General features: G+C 35.3%; 1 protein-coding gene across 3 annotated transcripts in view; it reads right to left on the minus strand.

Moving 5' to 3' along the window:
- Window positions 1-23933, minus strand: part of SYT1 (synaptotagmin 1) — a 356515-nt gene that overhangs the window by 269336 nt on the left and 63246 nt on the right. The window contains exon 1 of one of the 3 annotated variants that reach the window (XM_082756417.1): window positions 7258-7361. The exons of the other annotated variants lie outside the window; for them this stretch is intronic. The gene's annotated coding sequence lies outside the window, so the exon portion shown is untranslated. Of the gene's footprint in view, window positions 1-7257; window positions 7362-23933 lie in introns of those variants that run through there. 3 annotated transcript variants of the gene reach the window in all.

Below are 23933 nucleotides of genomic sequence, written 5' to 3' on the forward strand. Positions count from 1 at the left end.
GAATGATCTGTCCTGGCTCAATCCTTGTTCGGACAGTGATTTATTTGGTTTTGTGGACACGTTTACCATCCTAATGCTGCTTTTATGATCTCTGTTTCCTGAGATATCTGAAAAGCTAAGTCTCATGCAAGCCTTGATGGATGTCTGCCTAACTAATGCATGTAGCCATTACTTTGTATTTTCCTTCTTTATTACATTTTCAGAATCAAAAGGAGATAAGCATTACCATGAGCCACTGTTATCAATATCAAGGAGACATACACACAAAAGATGTTTGAACAAAATGAAATTCTACATGTCACTAGTAGACAAGCTGTTGTTGGAAGTGCCAGATAATTAAATTTAACAGTGAACCACCAATTTTGGACCTCTCACACTGATGTGATCTGTCAGGCACAGATAAGAATTTGTATTTTAAAAATAGACAAAGTTTCATATTGTGTCTTTTTTTTTTTTTTTTTTTATATATGTGAGAACAAAATAAACTAGTTGTTTGTACAAACAGTTCTAAACAATATGTCATGCTATAAAGGACAATGTACTGTTTTTGTTGAGTCATCGCGTTTCTAATAACACGAGACATCAATTATAAATAATAAAGCAGGAATCGATGTTTACCCAGTTTATCAAAGAAGTTCTCGGAGAACAGCAGAGGTTGAACTTTGTCTCAGGTCAGTTTCCTACCCCGTGGTCTGGAAAACATCCAGCAACAAGTGGAGAGGTGGGAACTAGAAAGGATAGGGCAGACCTTCCCAGCCCAGAGCAGAGACCTGGCCAGCTGCCTGCTGCATTTCATGAATGCATCCAGAGAGCTCTGGGGGATTTGCCTGTTTTCTGGCACCGATGCCTCTTTTTCGCTTCTAACACATCCTGGACATATAGATTTTGGATTCAATCTAATAGAGAATGCAAGCATTTCTGAGTCTTTTAGAGGAAGGAAAATATATTTTTTTCAGTGCCATATGTGAAAGCTTACAGGCAAAATTTTGTCACAACGGGATCTGTTTAATGAACTTTCTGCATAGCGTGATAGATGGTCCACAAATTGTATTGTGGGAAAAATGAATAACCTACTAGTTTGCATTTTCAGCACAGATTTTCAGACGTACTTAATAGCCGTAATACATTAAACACAAACACAACTTTGTATCTAGCATAAGCACAACCCCGCTGAAAATAAAGAATATTTTCTTAAAATACATAATGGGATTTATTTGTTTTTGTAAGTACAAATCATTTAGAAAGATGAGTTCCCTTGTAATCAGTATTGTTACATTAACATAAAATAGGTGTATTTTAAAAGGGCACATGATGGACACGACACAGCCAGTTCCAGCCTGCTCCAATGGTCCCACCACAGAGCTTGGCTAAGCTCAGCAGCCACCCTGGGGGCATTTAAAGGAAAATGGATTGGGAAAGGGCAAAAATCCCAAACAGTAGAGAGGATTGAGGAAAAAATGTGAGAGAAACAGCCCTGCAGACAGTTCAGTGATTAAGGAGGGCGAGGAGGCTTGGGGCCACATGGAGGTGAGGAGATGGAGGAGTCGTGAGTGAAGGAATGAAGTTCAGCATGAGAAAAAGTGTTGGGTGGAGGCTTGGTGGTGGCGGCTTGCTTTAGTTTGTTTGGTTTTTGTTTGTTTCCCACCATCCAAATCTATTTTAATCATCAATAAATTAAATTGGTTGCTGATTTTATCTCAACCTATGAGCTTCTCTCCTGTCCTGCTGCTGAGGTAGAGTGAGAGAGTGGCTGAGTGGGTGTCTGACATTCAACCAAGATCAGCCACAATCAAGACACTGGGGAATCAAGCCTGGGAACTGATTTTACTAATTTGGGTAAAATTAGTCCAATTACAGGAAAGTGAATGGAGTTCATTATTCATTAAAGTGCTAAGCATGCTTGCGACGTGACTGTCATTTGCTACACGGAAGGTAAATGATGGTGTCTGGACACATTTCCTCCATCCTTCTTCTGTGAAGGCTGAGTTCTGGAGTGCTTTCAGGAGATACTTAAACATATTTAAGGTTTTGCTGCTGCCAAAATAGATGAGATCCTGCCCTACTTCCCACACATCACCACACTATTCCTTGTGTGTCAGCAATAAGGCTGATCTGGCTGAAAACTACTCTGTTAATGTTTAGTGCTGGAACAAAGATCATCACTTCCAGAAAAAGTGCAGTTTTAGATGATCGTAAAACTATAACCTTGGTCTTTTCCAAGGTCATAACTCCAATGTACCTCAGAAAATATTTGCCCTTGGAAAGTGTTTACTGAAACAAGAAATAATTGCAGATAGTCATACATTACAGGGGATCCTCAGAATTAATTCAAAAGAATTATTTCAAAAAATGTGTGACCTCCTGCAGTAGTTACATGGAACGTACTTTGCTGTATGAAAAAAAAAATCCTATCCACATATCCACTTATGTTGCTCTATGTATGTTTTTTCTTTCCATTGGAATCTTGCAAGAAATTAATGTTACAATTCTTGTTACAATGCAAATCCCAAGTGATTCTCATTTCTGCAGGCTTCTTCCTGTAGGAATCTGGTGGACCTTCTATCCAGACAGTTAAGAATGTTAATATTCTTCCCAGGTATGAAGTACACTATAAAGTACACTTGTAGATATATTCTTTCCCCATAAATCTTTTTTTTTTTTTTTTTCCCTCCCCCAAGTGTTTTTAGTTTATTTTCTGCCTGCCAAAAAGTAAGGAAAAGTCATGTTCCCCCTGCCAACTCCCCTCCTCCAAAAAAAAGCAGGAATATGAAGTCTATTTTCTGACCATCACTGGTGCTGAGGTTGACTGGGAGAAACAGCAGGGACCCCAAGTACCACCTCTGGCTCAGTGAGCTGACTGTTTGATTGTTCTCATTTTATTTAACTGCTATGTATAATTGCTGCTGTTTTAGACTGTAACACAATAAATGCAGCACTGTGGGAAGAAAGAAACCTTTTTTACACCAGCAATTTCATTCTCTTCCTTATAGGGAAGAGAATAGTAAGACCTGCATTTAACTATATTACTTTGTGAAAATTTAATTTTCCCACAAAAAATCGTTTGGTATGTCTGATTTATCCTCAATTGCCAAACCCCAGAAATCTCATTGCAACCTATGTTGCCAGTATAAGGTAGTAAGCTACTTTCAACTAAGGAGGTTATACACACTTAAATAAATTTCAATAGATTAACTGAAGTAAATTTTTCATTACTGTTCTCTGTATTTTCAATAGATTCATGCACCACAGACCTATATAAAAATCAATTTTCATTGTTCCTTAAAAGGTTTACCTTTAAGATGGAAATGATTACAGAACACAAGATGTATCCATCTACAGCCTAGGGACTTTAATTTATCAGTGGAATGTTGGCTCCCAGAAAAGAAATTAAGTATTACATCAGAAAAATAAACAAGCAAAAGTTAAAAATACAGGAAAAAAAAGGAATTGTAATAATATTTATTGTGTGACAGCCTTTTCTCTGAGACAGGTCTGCAAACTGTGGCAACTTTGTGTAACCTATAATTTTGGTGTTCACTGGAACAATGCTTTAGTGCTTGTTTCTTGAATACTCCCATGATAATGTGAACATCTTTCTAGTAGATAGTACTTTGTTGTCCAGGAAATCTAGAAAGGTAATACAATTATATATATACATATATATATATACACACACATATATATATATATATAAGGCATAAGTTGGAAACTGTTTTTTTCCCCCCTCAACCAACTTAGAGAATACACAGGGAATATCAGGGAACACAGGGAACCTTGTGAAGAGTTTAATATTAGTTTATAAGATACTTTCTTTTTAGTGAGGTATACTATGTATAAACCCTAAAATTAATTATCAGTTCTCTCCTCCAGTCAAATTCACTGATTGAAATGAAATTTCATTTGTAGTTCTGCATGTTCCATCATAGTTAGTGGTGTTTTACTAGCAGGAGAGTGAAATGGGTATTCCAGGATTTGTTCTTGTTTTCCTGAATGGTCTAGAAGCAAAATACTGCTAACGCAATAAAATAAGAAAAATTTGTGAGAGCTTTGCTATAAACTGGAATGTTTTTCTTTTGCACTTAATGGGGTCAGAGTACTGAAAGTAGTTGGATTGGGGCCTCCATCATTTACAGCCTTCCTACAGGGATTCTCTTAGTGGTGACCCACACTACGTTTCTTGAATAGCCAAACCAACTACAATGGAAGTAATAGCTCCTGTAATAGGAGAACAGCTTTCATTTTGGTTACTATAGTCAAAACAAACAAACAAACAAAAAAAAAACAAAATAACACCAAAATCAACTGACCAGAAATATGTATAAAAGGAAAGAAGAGACACTACATCTAAAACACCTGAAGGAATATTGTTAGTATTTTAATGGATTTTTAAATAGGAAGATCTGTAATGTATAACTATCTGCAATTATTTCTTGTTTCAGTAAACACTTTCCAATACTCAGCAAGTCTCAAAAGGTGTTTCCTCGTGACTCTGCTTATTAAAGCATCCCCTTTAACCCACTTTGTAGTTTCCTCAATATTGTTGTATTGTCTATATATAATACGTTACCAAAGAAGTTCTATAAATTGGATGACAGAGTAAGAAGCATTTCTAGTTCCGATTTGTGTAACAGATCCTCAGGTTTTATTGCATTTTTTTAAAGTGCTTGCTGTAGATTTTTTGAAAAGTTCTTGGGGTCATTCTTATTGAATTTTTGCTTTGATTTGCTTCTTCATTTTGTATTTACCTTATAGTCAACTTTATTCTATTTCACATTCCTAAGAACCCTATTTTAGCTCCTGGGTTTATGTGGATAATCTCTTTAGTAGCAATCCACCTCAGGGCACAAGACAGTCCAACGTGCATGCAAGTCCTTGAAGTTATTGTTCAAATGGAAATTCAGATCCCCAAACATTTGCATTGATTTAAATTAATTTGAGTTATCTATAATAACAGATTTAAACATTGGTGATTTACTCCCAGACACATTCATAGACAGTATCTCATATTCTCAGAAGAAACTGTTTGTAACTTAGACATGCAGGATAGTGAACTGAGATGAAAATTAATTTTATCACTGTGATGAACACACTACTACCCCAATCAAAATTCATTTGCAAGTTTTGGTGGAACAGGAACAGATGCTGGGGAATTAGAAAATATATATATTTTTTTCTCCAATCTCTCTATTTCTCTCCCCTCTTTTTCCATATTCAGCACAGTGCTGTTCTCTCCCCTCTTTTTCCACATTCAGCACAGTGCTGTACTGTGTTTTACTATCAAAAATAAAAGGTAAGCTTTGGACAAAGTGACAGCCACCACTAAAGTCATACATCAAGAGTTAGTTTCACAACAATCTGCTTTACAACACAAAAGAATAGTAGTATTCTTTCCAAGTGAGTTATTTTCCTTGGGGACAATTTACTTTGAGGACATATTGCTTTGCATTTTCTTATGGCTTTTCACTTGTTTTGTGAACTTTCATTGAAAGGTGCCCTGAAATTTCATTGTCTTTATATGTTGTTGCTTTTCATTTGACCTGTGAATGATCTCCACTTCCACATGCTCTCTGTGAAACATCTGCACAAACAAACAGAAAAAGTACAAAAAGCTCTAACCCAAATGAAGTATTGAAGCCCTTGTATAGGGGTGGTGTAAACAATTAATTGGTATGGGAACTGTGACATGCAAATGGAAGCCCCATAAATATCTTCAGACTATACAGCAACTGTTTTCATCTATTAAGAAGATGGTTTTAGTGCAATGTTTCACTGAAATTGCATCAAGCCTGGCAATTATAAGGAATCTTAACAGAACAAGATTGTTTCTCTTACTCTCCTCATCCCTGGAGGAAACATCAAAGCAATTGGGTGAAGACAGGCTATCTAGGCTAGAGCAAGAAATGCTGTTTAGGTGTAACATATTCAGAAAAGTATCCAAGCAATTTCCTAACTATTAGAAATTAACCAAAGAAGCTGTTGTTATCAATTCAAGAAGTACAAAGCTAAATAGCATAGTAATAAATTTTCAGTGTTTGATTGTTGACACATTTTTAGATGAAGCAGTAGCAGTGGCAATATAATAATTTCCAAACGTTTTATTACCAAAACAATAGCATTTAATCACCTTGGAGCATCCCTAAATAAAATAAAATAAAATAAAATGTTCCATTTCCCATCACAGTAGTTAAACAGACATGTAAATTAGAGGGATGGAGAGGACTTTTGCTTACTAATATCTACGAAGTCTATGCATTTTCACTTACTGCCTTTCAAAAAAGAATAATAGCCTCCTATCAATGAAATTAACTTACAGGAAATAAAGACTTCATCAGTGTGTGTGTATATAATATATATATATATATATATATACACACACACACACACACACTCTAATGTAATAGATATGATAATGGTAATAAATATGATAAATAATATGGTAATGATAATATATATACATTAGTATATATATACATTAGTATATATATCACTATAAATAGATATATATATCACTATATATAGATATATACACTAATGTATATGTACATTAGTGTATATATATACATGTATATATATTTCTGGACATTATTGCTCTTTTTTATTACAGTTACTATTATTACAATTTCACTGTCCTGTCTACATCACTGATACAGGAGCTTATGTAATGACTTGGACTACAACAGCTATGTGACTACTAGTGGAGATTGAGTTGTACAAACATTAACTCAGATGGAACTCATTAGCTAAATATGCACAGCTGAAACATCCACAACCTGAAAGACCACAGTAATGTCTATACAGCTCCTGTTGCTTAAGAAATTCACATGTGAAAATACAAGAATGCACACTAATGAATGGATAAATCAAAGACAAACCTTACTCAGAAATTATCTATATACTGGTGCACAATGGCAGATGTCACAGCATATTTTTTTATGATGTAAGGCTGCTCAAGATCATCTATGGATAATGAACCATGACAGCTTGGGATTTGATAAAATGCAAGTTGATGGTGAGAACAGACAAAAAATAGAAGTGCTATATGAACAGTCAACAAATGCATATAGACTGTCTTTCATGGCAATTTCAAATATCATGTATTTCTGCAGAACTACACATTCATTGATCTAATAGACTTTACATCTGAAAAAGCCATTACTTAAAATCATTTACTACCTCCATTTTATTTCTAGGAAAGTGCCATGCCTTAAAGCATTTAAGCAGGTACAGAAGGTAAAAGAATCCGTTTGTTGAAAATACCTTATATCATTGGCGTCAACACGGTTTTCTTTTCACAGGAAAATCTTGAATGAAGGCTCTATCAGTCAGTTTCTAATTTCTTCACAGCTCAGAAAAAATCCCTTCTATTTTCTCCCTTTAAGAGAAAGACATTCCATGTAAACACTTGCCTGTACCTCTGCAGCTGTATTTTCCATCTTTGCTTACAAACAACTGCTGCTTAAAAAGTCTTTTAATTATACTTGGTTTTAATTATACTTGGTTTCTTCAATGCCTTTCAGCTGCTGATTGTCAGAAGTTGATTACCATGAGAGTTAACCAGATTGTTAAGATACACAGGAAAAAAAGAAAAAAAAGACATACATGTTTCCTTCATTGGGCTCATGTGGTCTGTTTTCTTAGTGTGCTACAATATTATAGATATGTATCTTTAGTTTTAATCAGTGAGACAAGTACAGTCAATTGTACTGACCCACAAGGTTCCTTAAGTTAGCATTCTCAGTGAACTCATTTGATACTAAAGAGACCTGGATTTGTACTTCTATATTTTTTCCTTCTATACACAATTCAAAACAGTTTGCATTAAAGGGCAAAAGTGACAGAAGAAAATTCAGTCTTTAGACTCAAATAATTTTGTAGAACAATTCAGCTTATGCCCCCGTATTATTTTTCTTCTATAGAGTCTCTGGTTAAGGTTAATTAAGAGAATTCACCTAGCTTTTTCCCCACAGCTCTGTCTACACGCTCCAGTGAAGTCTGAATGCTTACTGTACTGGAAGTTGTTTGAACAAGACTGTTAGAGATCTTTAAGATTTTTGTAAATCAAATCCCCTGTACACATGCAAAGGATAGGAGAAAAGCTGTATCAACATATTTATCCTACAGATGGAAGCTGAGGTACACAAAATTAACCAATATGCTGAATGTCAGACAAGGAATCTAGCTTAAGGAATCTTTTCAGCCATAAATGTCTTGAATCCTTGATCAATAACTTCATCATACACCATATAAGCTGTTCTCAGGGCCCATCTCATACATGTATTGCTGTTGATTATTTTCCTTACTGTGAAATACAATCATTATTTCATTTTGGAGGTCTTGGCAGTAGTTAAGACAGTAAGAATACTTAGAAATAAAGATACTTTATTGCACATTGCAATTTTTATTGCATATTGCAATATTTGCACATTGCAGTTTTTATTGTACATTGCAATTTCTATTGCAAATGCTTAATTGCATAATTCAAAAGTTCATTGAAAGTATTTTGAATAGTTTTGAAACTTATTTTTCATGACTGATGTACTAAGACATCAATATTATTAACCACAAGAGTAAAAACAATGGAAATTTCTATAAATGTATAATTACCCTTCTATTACTTTTAGAGAGTAAAGCCTATACTCTCTAAACAAGAATTTACACCACCACGCAATGTGTCTTTTCCATCAGAAATTAAAGAAAAAAAAAAAAGGTGATATCCTCCAAATGACTCCAAGATCTATGGCTTTAAGGAAATAAATATCAGGGAAAGGTGGTTAAAAAATGTTCCAGCTCTCAGAGTCGACAATTATTTTGTACCTTGTGGCTGTCTGGATAGAATATACTTATTTATCAAAACAAAAAAGTAAAATTAAACTCATCAGATGCAAACCACAACATTAATAAAAGAACACTATTGCAATGTCATGCACTCAAAGTTTAATTCAGCCTCTTTCTGAGGCTTTTATGACAATCTCTGAGTACCATATTTTGGGACAGATCTATGCTTACTCAGCACCTATGTTGCTTGATTAAGGAATTTAAAGGGTCCCCCCATTCTGCTCCATGAGTGCTCTACAATTTGTATATTAGTAGATTCTTAAGATAAAATCGATTTTCATTGTGAATTTTTTAGAAGATAAAAAAAATCCACTCTTTTTTACATCTAATAATGGATCCTTTTTTGTTTGTTTGTTTGTTTTTCTCATTTTATTTCTTGAGCAAATTCAGCATATACTGCATGTTGCTATATACTGGAGCACAGCTCTCAGTGTAGTCTCTTTTGCTGCCTTCCTGGATCATTTCTCACCCAGTCCCAGCTCTCTCCAGCTACGATTACTGGCTGTTGCTAATGGAAGTATGTTGGCAGCTCTTAGCTTGCTGTCCGGGTATTCAATTCCTTATTAAAAATGTTTTCTCTAGAGATCCCTGCCAATTCTCTTTTTGCCTTGTTAATCCCAGTTTCCTACTCCATGCCCAATTTTTATGTTTCTTCCCATTCTCCAGGTTGACAAATCATCAGTAGTCTAGGGCTTTTGCCCCTTAAGCCTTGGCCACCCCCCCTCGCAGCCCAGCGCTGACAGTTTTTGTCCATTACTGTTACTCTTACTGTGGTCCCGTCTGGGTCCATGGAGGTACATGTAAGCCCAGCTCCTACTGTGGGGGCTGGCTCCTTCCCATTGCACAGAGGAGTTACCAAAAGCCATCGCAGGTTTATCAGCGCCATTAGTCTTGCAATGCGAGAATGCTCAGTCACTCTGGCGATGCTGTGTATTTATCAGATGCTGAGAGAAGCTTGAGCACACCCAATAGTGACTGCTCCTGGAGGTTTTGCATCTTCAGCATTAACGGATCTCTCTTGCCTCTGTGAATCCCAAACCTTTTTAAGGGCTTTTAATTTTGCTAATTCTAGGTGTTCATGGGGATGGCCACAGCCACATACTCTTCAAAACTGGCAACCTTGCTATGAGGCAGCAATACTAACCCCACCTAAAAGGAAACTTTTAAACATGACAGTTTTGTGTAGAGATCTTAATTGTGTTAAAAAATCCTAGTGAGAAGTAAATATTTCTAGGGAGACAGCAGTTAGCCTCTGGGAGTCAGAGAAAGATGGATAACTTAATCAATAAAGTAAGTTTTAGTATGTTAATAGAGGTAACAGTGAAACGTGATCCATGTTTCAACAAGAATTTTCAGGTTTTCTTAGAGGTTTAAAACTTCTTTTTACAAGTCCCTTGGGTAGCAGAATGAACCTCTCTCACTTATTGGATGAACAGTGCATAATACTTTGTGTAATGAAATTAAGCAGCCTGAAATACATGTGAACATGACTAATGAGACAAAATGCAGCAGGAAAACCAAGCAGATGGCTTGAGCATTCTGGAACAGAGTAGTTAGGAGAGATCTGATTTTTTTTTTTTTTTTCAGGATATATACAGAAACACAAACATAATCTTTGCATTCCTGTATAATATTGCATCTGTCAGCATTTTGATAGTCTATGTATCAAAAATGAAAGCTTGCCAGAATACTAATATCACTGCAGAAAACCTTTATGCGTCTTCCACAGCGATGCCAAACGCAAACAAAATGAAGGGAAAAAAAAGTTTCCTTTTGTATTTTATATCTTGCTTTTTTAAAGGTATGAGAAGATACCTAAGTTAGTAATGTATTTTAAATGAACAAGTCTTCCAGTCTTTCTTCACCAAAAGTCTGGTTCTCAGAGACCTCCTCAGTAGTAAGAACATTTGGGAAAAAAAAAAAAAGAAAAAAGTGCCGATATCAAAAGATTGTGGGAAAAGGGTTTTTGTAACAAGAAAAGTCAATCACTAACTTATGAAGGATGCTATCAGAAACACAGGAGAATGAAGATAAAATTAGCTTGCTCTCTTTCCTTTCTGAGAAAAATGAAACAAAACAAAGAAACAACCTACACCAAAAAACAACAACAAAATAAACACAGAAAAGATTAACTGTTCATTTCTACAATTTGAGTTAAAATGAGGGTCACCAGGTAGCTTCTCCTCAAGAGGTACTCATTGGCTGAAGGGTATAATTCTGCTCTGCATGCAACCCATAATGGCACTGGCTGTTTACATCTGCAAATTTCTGAAAGTGCCAGCAGCTATGTTATAAATAACAAGCTGATTCGGAAAGTGAAAGTGTCTGTTTGAGCAATTTTGCAATGTCTTCTTTCTGCCTTCTCAATCACAAATGATTGGAATATAATGCTTTCCGATGTTTGTTTTTTGACAGCTCAGATTTTTTTTTTTTCACTAGAAAATTTTATTTAATGCTTTAGGAAAAAAAAAAAAAAAAGACACTACCTGTGATCAGCAATATAAAGGCATCTTGTCAACAAAGTAATTTTAACCAATGGTCAGAAGAACACAATTTATTTTATCTGCACCTGTTGGTAAGTATAATAGTCTGTTCCACTGTTGGTGATATTAGTACAGCTGTAGCCCACCTATCACATCTTTTGACTATTACATACTCCTATTAGCTGGTGCTTGAAGTGCAATTTAGTGGTGTAGAATATTTTTATTACCAACACAAATGGCAGTGGTCTAAGATTGACATTCTTTAATTCCTTCAGTTAATTTTTAAAATATATCTCTGCACTGTTTGCACCAGTTTCCCTTTTTTAAAGTTCATAAGTTTTATAATTGTTGAAAGATACTGAACAATTTCATGGTGTATCACTATTCAGCAAAAAAAAAAAAAAAAAAAAAATTAGTTCTGGAAGATAGTAATGATCTTTTTTATTATTTTTCCATTACTTCTGACTGCATTACTATCTCCTGTACTAAAACAAGCAAACAAACAAACACACATTTCTTTCAGTCTGAAGCATGTTAAAGTTATCTCTTCTCTGCAACAAGCACAGGAGTATCTAAAAACCTGGCCTCTGTAGCCAGTAGTCTTACAATCTGCCTTGACCTAAATTCTTCAGTTGACATATGTAGAGATTTAGATGATATCTTTATTCTACCCTAACTAATTCTTAATTACACTGCAGCACAATATTTAAGCTTCAACTCAAGAAATGTTATGAAGTATTCATTACATGATAAATGACCTTCAATGAGAACTACAACACACATATATCATTCCAGCCCGTATTACTGGTATCAGGTCCCCTCTGACCTTGCATTATAAACCTTGGCCACTGTTCAAACTATCAGCAAAATCCAGCTTATGTCACCTTCCCTGCAGCTTTCAAACATAACTTGCGTTAAACATGAGTTAAACCTATCTCAGTGTCAATAAAAATGTGGGGTTTATGATCTCAGTACCTGGTATTTATGATCAAATGCAGTCTGCAGAAGCATTTCCACCAATTGTGTATGGAATATTGTACAATGTCAATACAGATCCAATAGAATTTTGTGAGTTAAAGTAACAAGTGATAATTTCTACCTTGCTACTGCTGTAAAAATGATATTCCTCTACTGTAGAAATGTTTTTAAATAAATTCAACTGTAAAGCTGTTTTTGTGATGCTCTGCAATAATTTGTACCAAAACAGAGTGCTCAAACTGTACTTTTATACCATTTTAGAGTTCAGTATAATGTTTTATATACAGAAAAACTAGCAACCATAAAGGAAGCTGGTAGGAGCAAAGTTCAAAACAAACAAAAGAAGGTGGTTCTTTGTTCAATGGTGGCAGGTCTACGAAACTCTCAGAAACATACTAGTGATGCAAGAAATTTAAAAATTTCAAGGTGAAACTGAATGATCACTAAGAAGAGCAATTCACTGATATTTAGACAAACTGCACCAGAAATCCCTTGAGCTGAAAGCAATCAGAGGCTGGGAGAATTTTCAAGAAACGTGTAATATTTTCTTGTCCTCTTCCTCTTTTCTAAGGAAATCTATGGCTTGTTGGAGACAGGATGCTGCACTCTATGGCAAGGGCTACAAGAATCCCTGGTCTGAACTGATGAGACCATTCTTCCATTCTAACAAAGATTCTCTGAATTTGCCCTATATTTTTGCCTAAGCAAGGGCAAGGAAACAGATGACATCACATTCAAGGAATTAGGCAAAACCACTGTATGATGCATCATAGTCATCCTTAGTATTGCATGTAAGTTCATTTCTACTGAACAAAATTGTATGTCTTAAACTTGGTACGTTCATGATAATCATTCCTTTAGCAGTAGTACAACTGTACCTAGAGTGCAAGTTCTTTGTCAGCTAGAAAAAATCATAATTCAAAAAGCCCATATGAAGGTTTTACTATATCACAAGTGGCATGTTATCTGGACATTCCAAACAATTAGTCTGTAAATACCTTGGGATTAAAATCTGCAAGAAGATTTTACATCCTAACATAGCATATGCTCTTATGAGGCAGACAGGTGTAATTACAGAATCCATCTCACCTGGAAAAGCAAGTGCACTGCATGAAGTGACTGCAGTACAGAGTCATGTGTACACAAAGACTTGTTACCATCTGATTTGGTAGCTGCAAAGGAGACAAATTTGTTCTCTGCTTTGTTATAGCTATCCATACTGCAGCATATAGTTACATATACATAAAAACCTGACCTCAGAGATACATGGCCAACAACTTTGAGTCGTCACCCTTCAAGAAAATGTGCCCATCCACAAATGACACAATTCAAGCTCATATGTGTTTTCTAGTCTCTCTGGTCTCAGATGGAAATTTCTGACTTTCCTTTTGGGGATATTTTCACCAAGAGAATTTGATCTTAAATTCTTGTATATCTGTTAAAGTTATACACATTTAAGGAAGGAAATTTTGGTCCCTTTCTACTTCTTTATCAAAAGCAGTAAGCAATAAATATATGCAAAAACCTTTTTAGTATGCACTGACAAAAGTAAGAGTCTTGATCTTGTTATTTAACTGAGAAGAGTCAGAAAATATTATAAATATGGCCCTATCTTATTGGACTGTGTGAAAAGTTCTATATAATTATTACCCACTTCACTTATGTAAAGAGTTTATTCAATAATATTCTTTCACTTATCTGAGATGTAGTTAAAGGAACCATGAACTTTTCTACTATAGCCAAAACAGACTGTTTCAGACATCTTGTTCTGATATCCTATATACTTTTTTTTTTTTTTCCTCCACAGGAATGCTGAAAGATACAATAAAAAGTATGAATCAATAGTTCACTACAGACTGAACACATCAATTTTATATGATTTCCTTATATTGTGCCAAGTCCTATCCTGAAACTTTCATTCTGACCTCTCTTACCAACCTAATTCCATACAGATCAACTCATTTAGTTGCTACTAAGGAACAATTTCAAGCTTAAACTATGAGTGTGACCTTCAATTTATGAAAGACATCAAACACAAGATCAATCTGATGGTATAGACCTCACTGTAGATAGAAACTAAACTTTTTCTTTTCATGCTGTAAGTGAAAACAACCCAAACAGGTAGAACTAACAAACTGCCAAAGAAAGAGTAAGTTTTTGACATTCTGTCTTCCATATCTGTGCATGTGCTGAACTGGCAATTATTAAAGTCAACTGATGTGACCAGCTGACAAATTATATCAAATTAAGAGTTTAATGTTCTTTGCCGACATCCAGCTGATATGCAGTGTTCCATGCTGAACCCATAAAATTTTGCATGTCCTTTTTCAGATGTCAAAACCATCTCCACAGAGCTTTGGCAACAGGAGTTTACAGTTTACCAAGATCATCTACGTTATTTCAGGTTGTATACTCTTCAAAACAAAAGTTTATTATCCAATTAGATTGGAAATTATCTTTTTTCCCTACAAACCACTTTCATGAGTTGATTTGCCATTCCTCTCACACACACAAAGAAAAAAAAACCAAACACTTGCAAACTGTTGTTTCCTAACTGCAACATTTAAAGGGAAGGTTGCTATTTCCTCTGGCAAAGACTTATGAACAGAAAATATGCTGTAGCCATGAAACCATAAAAAATATACAATCAAATTACAAATCTCAAAAGGCATGAACTTATCACGTGCATCCAGGCAGAGCTCTCTCACAGCTAGGGATCAGATAAAGATTTTAATTAGCTCCCTTGAAAATTGCTGTTCACATTTAGAATGAACAAAAATTTCATCATCACTTCTTTTTCATCCACTACCCAGGAAGCTTCATTGTCAGAAAATACACTAAAACTCTACAATCAAGCGATGAGATAGGTGCACACATAAAGCAGTCAATTATGGTAAGTTTCAACAAAAAGCTGTGTGGAGTGGGAGTGCTAGGGAAGTGCTAGTGGAAGTCCTATGAGGAGAGGCTGAGAGAGCTGAGACTGTTCTGCCAGCCCTCCAAAGAGGAGGCTCAAGGGGGACCTTGTTGATGTACACAAACACCTGAAGGGAAGGTGCAGGGAGGTTGGTGCCAGGCTCATTTCAGTGGTGTCCAGTGGCAGGATAAGAGGCTATGGGCACAAACTGAAACACAGGAGGTTCCTCCTGAATATCAGGAAGCTCTTCTTTACTGTGCAGGTGATCAGTCACTGCACTGGCATAGGCTGCCCAGACAGGTTGTGGAGTCTCCCTCCTTGGAGACCTTCAAAACCTGCCTGGACATGGTCCTGGACAACCTGCCCAGGGATCCAGATGGGATCTGACTGCAAACACCCATCTCTCACTACTTTCTTTCTCTCATCATTTCCACCCTGGTTTCCAGGCACACTGATGATCAGGCAGGCAGGATCCCAGAAAGTGCTTGCCATGCAGTCTAGATGTAGCTATCAAGGTCACAGTCCTCAAACCAGATGGCACCTCTGCTGCCATCAGTCTCATTTCCGACTCCTTGACTTGCCACTCTCCAAATGCCAATACAACAAGAAAAAATAGTTAACTCTCTCAGCTCCAGGTTTATGTTAGAAACACTGTAAACACCTCATATCTGCAGCTGTATCACCTCCCTTCTCTCTCCCCAGCTTTTTTTTTTTTCTTTTTTTTTTCTTTTCTGCTTCATCCAACTGCATCCTCTTATTTTGAAGCCTGCCAAAACTTGCCCAGTTCTTGATCACAGAATCATAGAATGGCTTGGGTTGGAAGGGACCTTAAAAATCATCTAACTCCAAGCCCCCTGCCATAGGCAGGGATTATCTCATTATCTGTGTATTTAACTTATGTAGGCTCCTTTCTACTCTACACATTTCTTCAATTTCTCTAAAATCTCCAGCTAGACCCCAGCCCATTAAGGAACTGTTCTGTTATATCCTCTGTTGGTGCTTCCAAGCAATTACATGTTTGAAAGGGAGTTGTGCAGATAAGAGATGAATAGTAGCCCTCATTGATATAAACACAACTTCTCAAGGTTGTCATTACACATGTATAAAAGAAGTAGAAAGATGATAAAATAAATAAATCTGATTTTCATACCACTTCAAAGGTTAGTTCAGGGATATTGTAACATAGTCAAAATATTACTGGAGGCAAAAATTAATTTCCAGTATAAATATTATATTGCATTGCATTCAGGGAAACAGAAGGTTGACTCTACACTGTTGTCCATCTATACTGAACTGAAACAAATTGGAGAAATCACAGAATCACAGAATCACAGAATTTTCTAGGTTGGAAGAGACCTCAAGGTCATCGAGTCCAACCTCCAACCTAACGCTAACAGCCCTCCACTAAACCATATCCCTAAGCTCTACATCTAAACGTCTTTTGAAGACTTCCAAGGATGGTGACTCCACCACTTCCCTGGGCAGCCTGTTCCAATGCCTCACAATACATAAATTCACAATAATTCACAATACAATAGCATTCTCAGCAGTTGCACATGCTGTCCAGGCTATTTAAATATTCTATAATTAATGGCTCAGAAAGGCACAACTGACAGTGTACAAAGACTGGATGATGAATCATCAGGTAGTTTAAGTAAAATTTTGTTTCATTAACTGTTTTGTGTTTAAACCACCTGCACTGTATTGTCTTATGTACCAAGACAGATCAAATTGCTCTCAGTCTTTTGCTAAAAAATAGACAAGCTTACAAATGATAAGTTTTATTGTATTACGAGATTGATGCCAAACTGAAGAGCTGTGCATTGTGAGATTCCAATTATCTATTTTTTTTGGCCAAGGATTTAATATCAGCCATTGTTAAAGATGAAACTAAGCCAGATTTATCAAACCTCTAATAGCTTTGTGTCATATGGAAGTAATTTTCCTTTTTGTCTCCCCATCTTCAAAATACATTTATTAGTCCTCTTGAAATGTAATTTTTCAGTTGAGGTTTTTTCTTTGGTCAGCTGGCAACCAAACAGATTACAGCTAGAATATCTTCAGACTGAGGAATAAATGAACACAAACCATTGATTTCAGACAAATCAGACCTGACTTCCACCACTGTAAATACTGTCGGTGCATGCAGTCCTTTGTTTGGACAAAGGACTGAAATATTTAGATGCCTGAAGATTCACATAAACACCTATTGGAGTTTACTGAAGTGTCTAAATGAGTGATTGCCTTTTTTGACATGAACTTCATGGAAATTAGAAAACCTACTATGCATTTCCCTTCAGATTTGCTCCCCTCCAAATATTTCTTACCACTATCCTTAATAATGTTAATCAGAGATCTCTTTTCCCAAAGGGTGACTGTCAAGATGTAACATTCATAGTGATATAGCAAACCTTAAAACCAGGGTATGAGAAATCTAGTAGTTCAAACTTTCAGCAAAAACATCTTAGGCTACAGAATTGGCTCAATTTCCAGGTTCTGTGACTGCAAGATTATTGCTTCTGGTATATGAGCTTTAGCTCTATCTGCATGAAATATTATTATGCAATGTTTACGATATACTAAGTTTTTTCCTCATTGTCACATGATTTCACTTTCTGGGTCACCCTTAGTTAAGAATTGCAATTAAATCATAAGGAAGTTTTTTGTTGTTGTTGTTGGTTTTTTTTTTTTTTTTTTTTTGTAGTCACGGGTCTGTAGATTTATGTCATTCATTGCTGACAAAAAATGATGCTAGTAAGCCTGCTAACCACCTGGTCTTACACATTCCTTTATGGAATTAAGGAACTAAATTAATTATTTCTTTAACCATTCCTCTAATTGCTGGTGGGTTGATTTTGGGGATAAGGTGGAGTGAAAAAAGGGAATTTGTTACTTCATCTTATGTGGTTTTATGGGATCCCAGCTTCTACTCTCTCACATTTTCCCCAGAAAATTAAAACTCATTCCTTTTCAAGCTGAATCCAGAGGTTCAATAAACACTGGAGTTTCAGTGGGAACTGTGCAAATATGCAGATGAAAGAAAAACATTATAGCAATAAAACAAAGAGTTTAAACATGCTAATAACATGTCAGTACGTAGTACCTGGTTACTTTCAGAAATTCCCATATATGAGTATAACTCCTATTTGTATCAGAAAATCTACTAGAATTCCTATCAAGCAGAGCCAATTCAGTAAGAAGGCTATACATTACTACCCAAATGATGGTGTAAAGACACAACATAAAGGACAGCTGGAAAAAGCCTAGAAAAAAGATTGGATATTATACCTAGAAAGGAAGCAAAACATGAGTCCTTTAATAAACATACCCAGATTTTTCTTAATTAACGCCTCAGAATGGTATTTCAAGAAATAACATTTATGGGTAGATTATGATTTGGAATTTGGAAGATTAGCAAAAAAATAAAAGTATTTCAGTTTTTCTTGTATGTATTTAGTGGTTTTGGCATTATTTCTGTTATACACTATAAGAACACTCAGAACTATATTCAGTTCAAATGACACATCCAAACAACTTACCTCTGAGTCTATTTTAAGACATCCATTCTAGCATATCAAATGGGAAGAGCCTAGAACAAAGATATGCGAGGCCAAGTTCTGCTACTATTTCAGGTTTTCTCTTGTGGAGAATTTAGATGTCAGTTATGAGCATCTTATAAATGATTTATGTTTTCCACAATCACTATTGATTAATTACGACCTACATTAACAATCAAACAGAACCTTAGCATTATGACCCTTTAAGACTGTACACAGTCATTTCAGGTGAATTACTGGTATGATCCCACAGAATGCCAGTAAATAAAGAGAGAATCTCAACACAATAACTATTGAGAAAGCATAAAAACAAACAAACAAAAAAGCCTAGCAATGAGTCACAAAGTCATGTTTGTGTAGATATTATTTTTAAGTGTATCACTTTGAAAATATTGATCCCTTCTGTTAATGGCTATTCTAGTATATGCCATTCAGCTCATGAAAGTAAAGATCACTTAAGATCCACCTGCTGTCCTGGATATACTTATATCCACAATGATCTCTACATCAGTCTATGCATTCTTTGAAACACATATACAGAATGATACTAACATTATGAGAATTTAACATCCCAGGGTAGGATCTTCCACCATCCTTTAAGTGAAAGAGTACATGGATATACAATGAGAAATACTGGAAAAGAGGGCATTATGCTGCCACAAAAGCATTTTGCAGCATGCAATACAGTAAGCTTCTATAAAGTAGAGCTGCGACTGAAACTAAAGTAAGCTTTCGTCCCACTAACAAACTGCTGGAGATAATTAAAAATGACTTGATTATTTCTGCAAAAATAGCTGTTAACTTAAAAGGTGAAAAATATAGGTGTGTGGGAAAAAAAAAAAAAAGAACAAAATGACCATGTAAGAAAAATCAATTAACATTTTAGTTGCAAGTAGGAAAACTGAATGCCAACCTGTGTTTTCTTTCAATGAAAGAATGTAATAAAACAAGCTACTGCAATTGTTTATTACCAACAGATTTTGACATTAATGCTATTTATGTTTGCTTCCAAATACATTGCTAACGTTGTGCAAAAAGAATTTATTTCATTAGATCCTGTTTCTTTACAACTATACTCAACATTACTCATTAAACTGATGCGCCATTAAGATAAGGGTATTTTTAACCTAGTCCTTTATTATCTATATAATTCCTTAGGACTGATTTAATGACTGATGCAGCTGAAAATCTACCCAGCTGAGCATCTTCATCCCTTTCATCTAAATCTAGTATCTCCAATGATTAATGAGAGAGTAGATTTGTGTAAGAGTCCCATATAGGCCCATATAAGTATAAGCCTTCCTATTAACACAAAAGGGTTTATCACCTGTTATTATCATTCCTTTGTGAACTTAGATATTTTGCAAAGATTCTTCCCCAAAAAAATCTTAAATAACCTTTATAAGGATTCTTTAAATACCAAAAATCAGGAGAGTGACAAATCACTCCTACTGAGAATACAGCCTACTAATAAAAATGGTATTAAAAGCTCACTAATAAAAGAGGCTGTGACACCATATTTGAAAGTGATCTAAGACTTCATTAGATATTTTTTGCTCCAAACAAAATTTTGAGTAAGTAACAGATGCTGCTAAAACTAAAATTTACGAGGAGTGGACCCACATTTTCTGAATCTTTCCAATGACGCAGAGGCCAAATGTTAGAAAGCAAAGCAGTGCTGACTCTAATTTTAGAGCCTCAAACCACAGTGCCAATGAGTATAGTACTTGTTAAAGCAGTCAGTAGTACTGCTAATCTGGCTAAACCCTATTAGGTACAAAGGCTACAGAAATGAACTGTTTAACTCAGGCTATGATCAAAACTTTTTCAAACTATGATCAAAACTATGATCAAAAAAGTTATGCATTCTTTAAGATAAGCTTTCCAGGACTTTTACTTTCTTCAGCTGTTATATCCAGCTACTGTCTTGTCTTAAACTGGACTTCTATGTCAGTGTTGTCTTGTCATTACATACAGTTAACACCTCACATGATGGATCTACATTTCCTGACTAGGTATTAGAGCAGTCCCATAGTCATGAAGTTCAAAGGGAGCTTCCCTGGGCACTCCAACAAGCACAGGAGTATTTTTCTGTTTTGAAGTTTTTATTCATTTATTTCTCAAAATACAAGATGCTTGGCACTATTTCTAAGATTATACTCTTAGTTTCTTTAAAATATACCAAATTACTTTCTATCCCTCAGTAAGACGGAAATGCCTCACTTGGGTAATGGCCTAGTAGCAATATGCCCATCATGGCTCCTTCCCTTTTGCTTGAAGGAAGGAGCCAGTACTACAAAGTAGTTAAGGCACACTGCAGAATTTTGGACTACATGCAGTTCTGAGCAAGTTAAAGACTGTTCTAAGCTACACCAGAAAAGCCACTGTACCTTTCTGAAAGTTTGGCCATCTCTGTTCTAAAACATACACCCACATCCTTCCCTCTCACTGTAGATGTTATTCAACAGAACTTAGACAAATGCATGCACACACACACAACAAACTCATGTGCACAAACCCACAGCAACCCAAGCGTCCCATGATATCTTCATGATCCCTTTCTTGGCCATGCAGATGTAATTAATCTATGTTACTACCCAGGGGTAGATATATTATTATTGGTATCATCAATACCGTTATTTTAAGCATCTGGTTGCAAACAAATCAAGACAATGCTGTTTTACATATAAGCAAAAAAACTTAGAAGTCATCCATATCTCAAAAACAAACTAAAACAAAGAAAAAAAAAAAAAGGAAAAGAAATAGAAAAGGAAACCTCAAAAGAAACCCTGCAATCTCTTGAGATACATACTTCTGGGCTTTGCTCAGTATTCCTAAATTAATATACTGAAGAGTTCTAACACTGTATGTCTATTATCCATTATCATCATTATGTCTAGCATCCATTATCAAAATCCATGTAAAAGCAGTAGGAATTTTTCTTAGTACTGAATTCTTTCAGCAATTAAACTTATTTATTTATTTATTTATTTATTTATTTATTAACAACAAAGTGAATTACATTAGTGACCCAGCATTTGGCAAGTAATGCAACACATTGTGGAGTACCTGAATTATTCATAAGCTTGAAAAATACTATACTCCTTCCAAAAGGCAAAAAATAACCCCACTAATAATCATATCATACAGGCAAAGGAGGTTATGAAAGTTAGCAGAAGTTTCCCTAATGTTTTGGTGGGTAAACAAACAAAGCAACTAAATGCAAATAAAGCTTTGACCTCTCACTCTTTTTTTTTTCCTTTTAACCTTTTTCACTTAACTCAAATATGGCTAGAATCATAGGGCTAGAATCATACATTGCCACTTTTTCCTCTCAGCTGAACAAATTATTACAATGTTATTAGTACATTGTCTTAATAGTCTTCTATTAGTCTTGTATTATGGTGTATCACTGAACCTATGGCTGTCTCCAGTGTGCATATAACTTTCTCCTTCAGGCTCAAAATCTTTTTCCTCTTATTTTTTTTCACCTTGCCTTCTCACATTCTTTTAAGTGGGAAATATCATTCATCAATCTTCTCATAGCAGACATCTTGTTCCTACCCCAATGAAATACCTAAAACACATGATCTGTCTAGCTCTCACTTCTTTACTGTCTATACCTACCTGGCAATAGCTTTGCTCATCACTTTTTCTTCTTTTTCTCTCTTCTCTTACAGTACCTGTGCTGAACTCAAAAATTGTGATTCTGGAGTGCTTCAGTTCATCCTTATTGATTTCATGCATTCAACTTTTCTTTGGGGAACATTCTCCCAACTACAATTTGACTGGCATTTTCTATTTCCTCCTTTCAGTCTTCCTTAAACCCATTAAATTTGAGCACTAACTCGACTTACGCAACGAAGTAGAAGCCAATGACTTCTTTTAAGAAATATCATAATATGAAATTGTAAATATATTATTTTATTTTATTTGCATAGGTTATGCTAGATTAAAACTTGAATTAAAAAATCACATTGCTCCTCTGAATATCTGCCTAACCCTATCTGAAATTGTAAGTAAAAAGTTCAAAGTTTTGTGTATGGAAATAAAAGAAAAATCCAGAGGTCTCAAAAATATTTGTTCTTCATATACACACATACGTACATGTATATGCACAAGGTATAACAATAAATACACTAGTCTCGTTCCCATGACGGTTAAAGTAGCTGTTAATAAAAAGATAAAAACTCTGTACTTGAGCAGAAACAAACAGTAAAAGAATTTTCACCTCTAGGAATAAAATACAAACACGAAAAATGAGAAAGGGATCATATACAGTGAGTATGGCACAGAGGTGATAATGCAGCTTGATTATGCTGAAAATACTGAATGAAGGGATGGAGATAAAATGGATAACAGATTAGGTAATCTCAGTTATGTTAATTATACAACTCAGAAGAAAAGCTCAAACAAATCCAGCTGACAGTGACAGTACAGACTCCAGCTCAAATTCTGAAAGAACAAGAACATGACATTTCAGGTAGGAAGATCCCTATCTTGTCCTACATATTAGTAAGTCCTATACATATTAGTCCTATATATATATGTCCTATATATATTAGTAAGTAGAATAACGTAGAGTAGTGACGTATGAGAAAAGAGCAATGTGAACAACTGATGGCCAATAAGCGTCAAGAATATGTGTGTTTTTAGAGGAAGCTTTCAGAAAACATTTAAAGACAGGCAGGTCAAGGGAGGATTAAAAGGTGAATCATGCTAGATAATTCAGTAGTTTTGTTCAAGGTTCTGTTTGTTGTTGTTTTTTGATTGTTTTGTGTGTGTGTTTTTTTGTTTGTTTGTTTTAAGACACTGGGAATGTGAGAGACCTCACATATCTGAAGTTCAGAAAAGCATTTTCACAGAGTACCAACATGGGAAATCATTACTCAATCTAGAGGAAATTAGGAGTAATACCAGGAATATTAGGTCAATAAGAAACTAACTAAAGGAAAAATGGAAGTGATTAGTGTTGAAAAGTTTCAGGCTAGAAGGAAGCTATTAAGAGAGTTTCTCAATGACCAGTCTTGGGAGCAATCTCATTAAATATTTTCATAATGACCTTGGCAAAAGTATCAGTACTATACTGGTGAAATCTTATGATAATTCATTTCTTGGGAAGTAATCAATACTGAGGAGCATTAGGACCTGATGACCTTGAGGACA

This window comes from Aythya marila, assembly GCF_965140915.1.
Source record: "Aythya marila genome assembly, chromosome: 1".
Classification (NCBI taxonomy): domain Eukaryota; kingdom Metazoa; phylum Chordata; class Aves; order Anseriformes; family Anatidae; genus Aythya; species Aythya marila.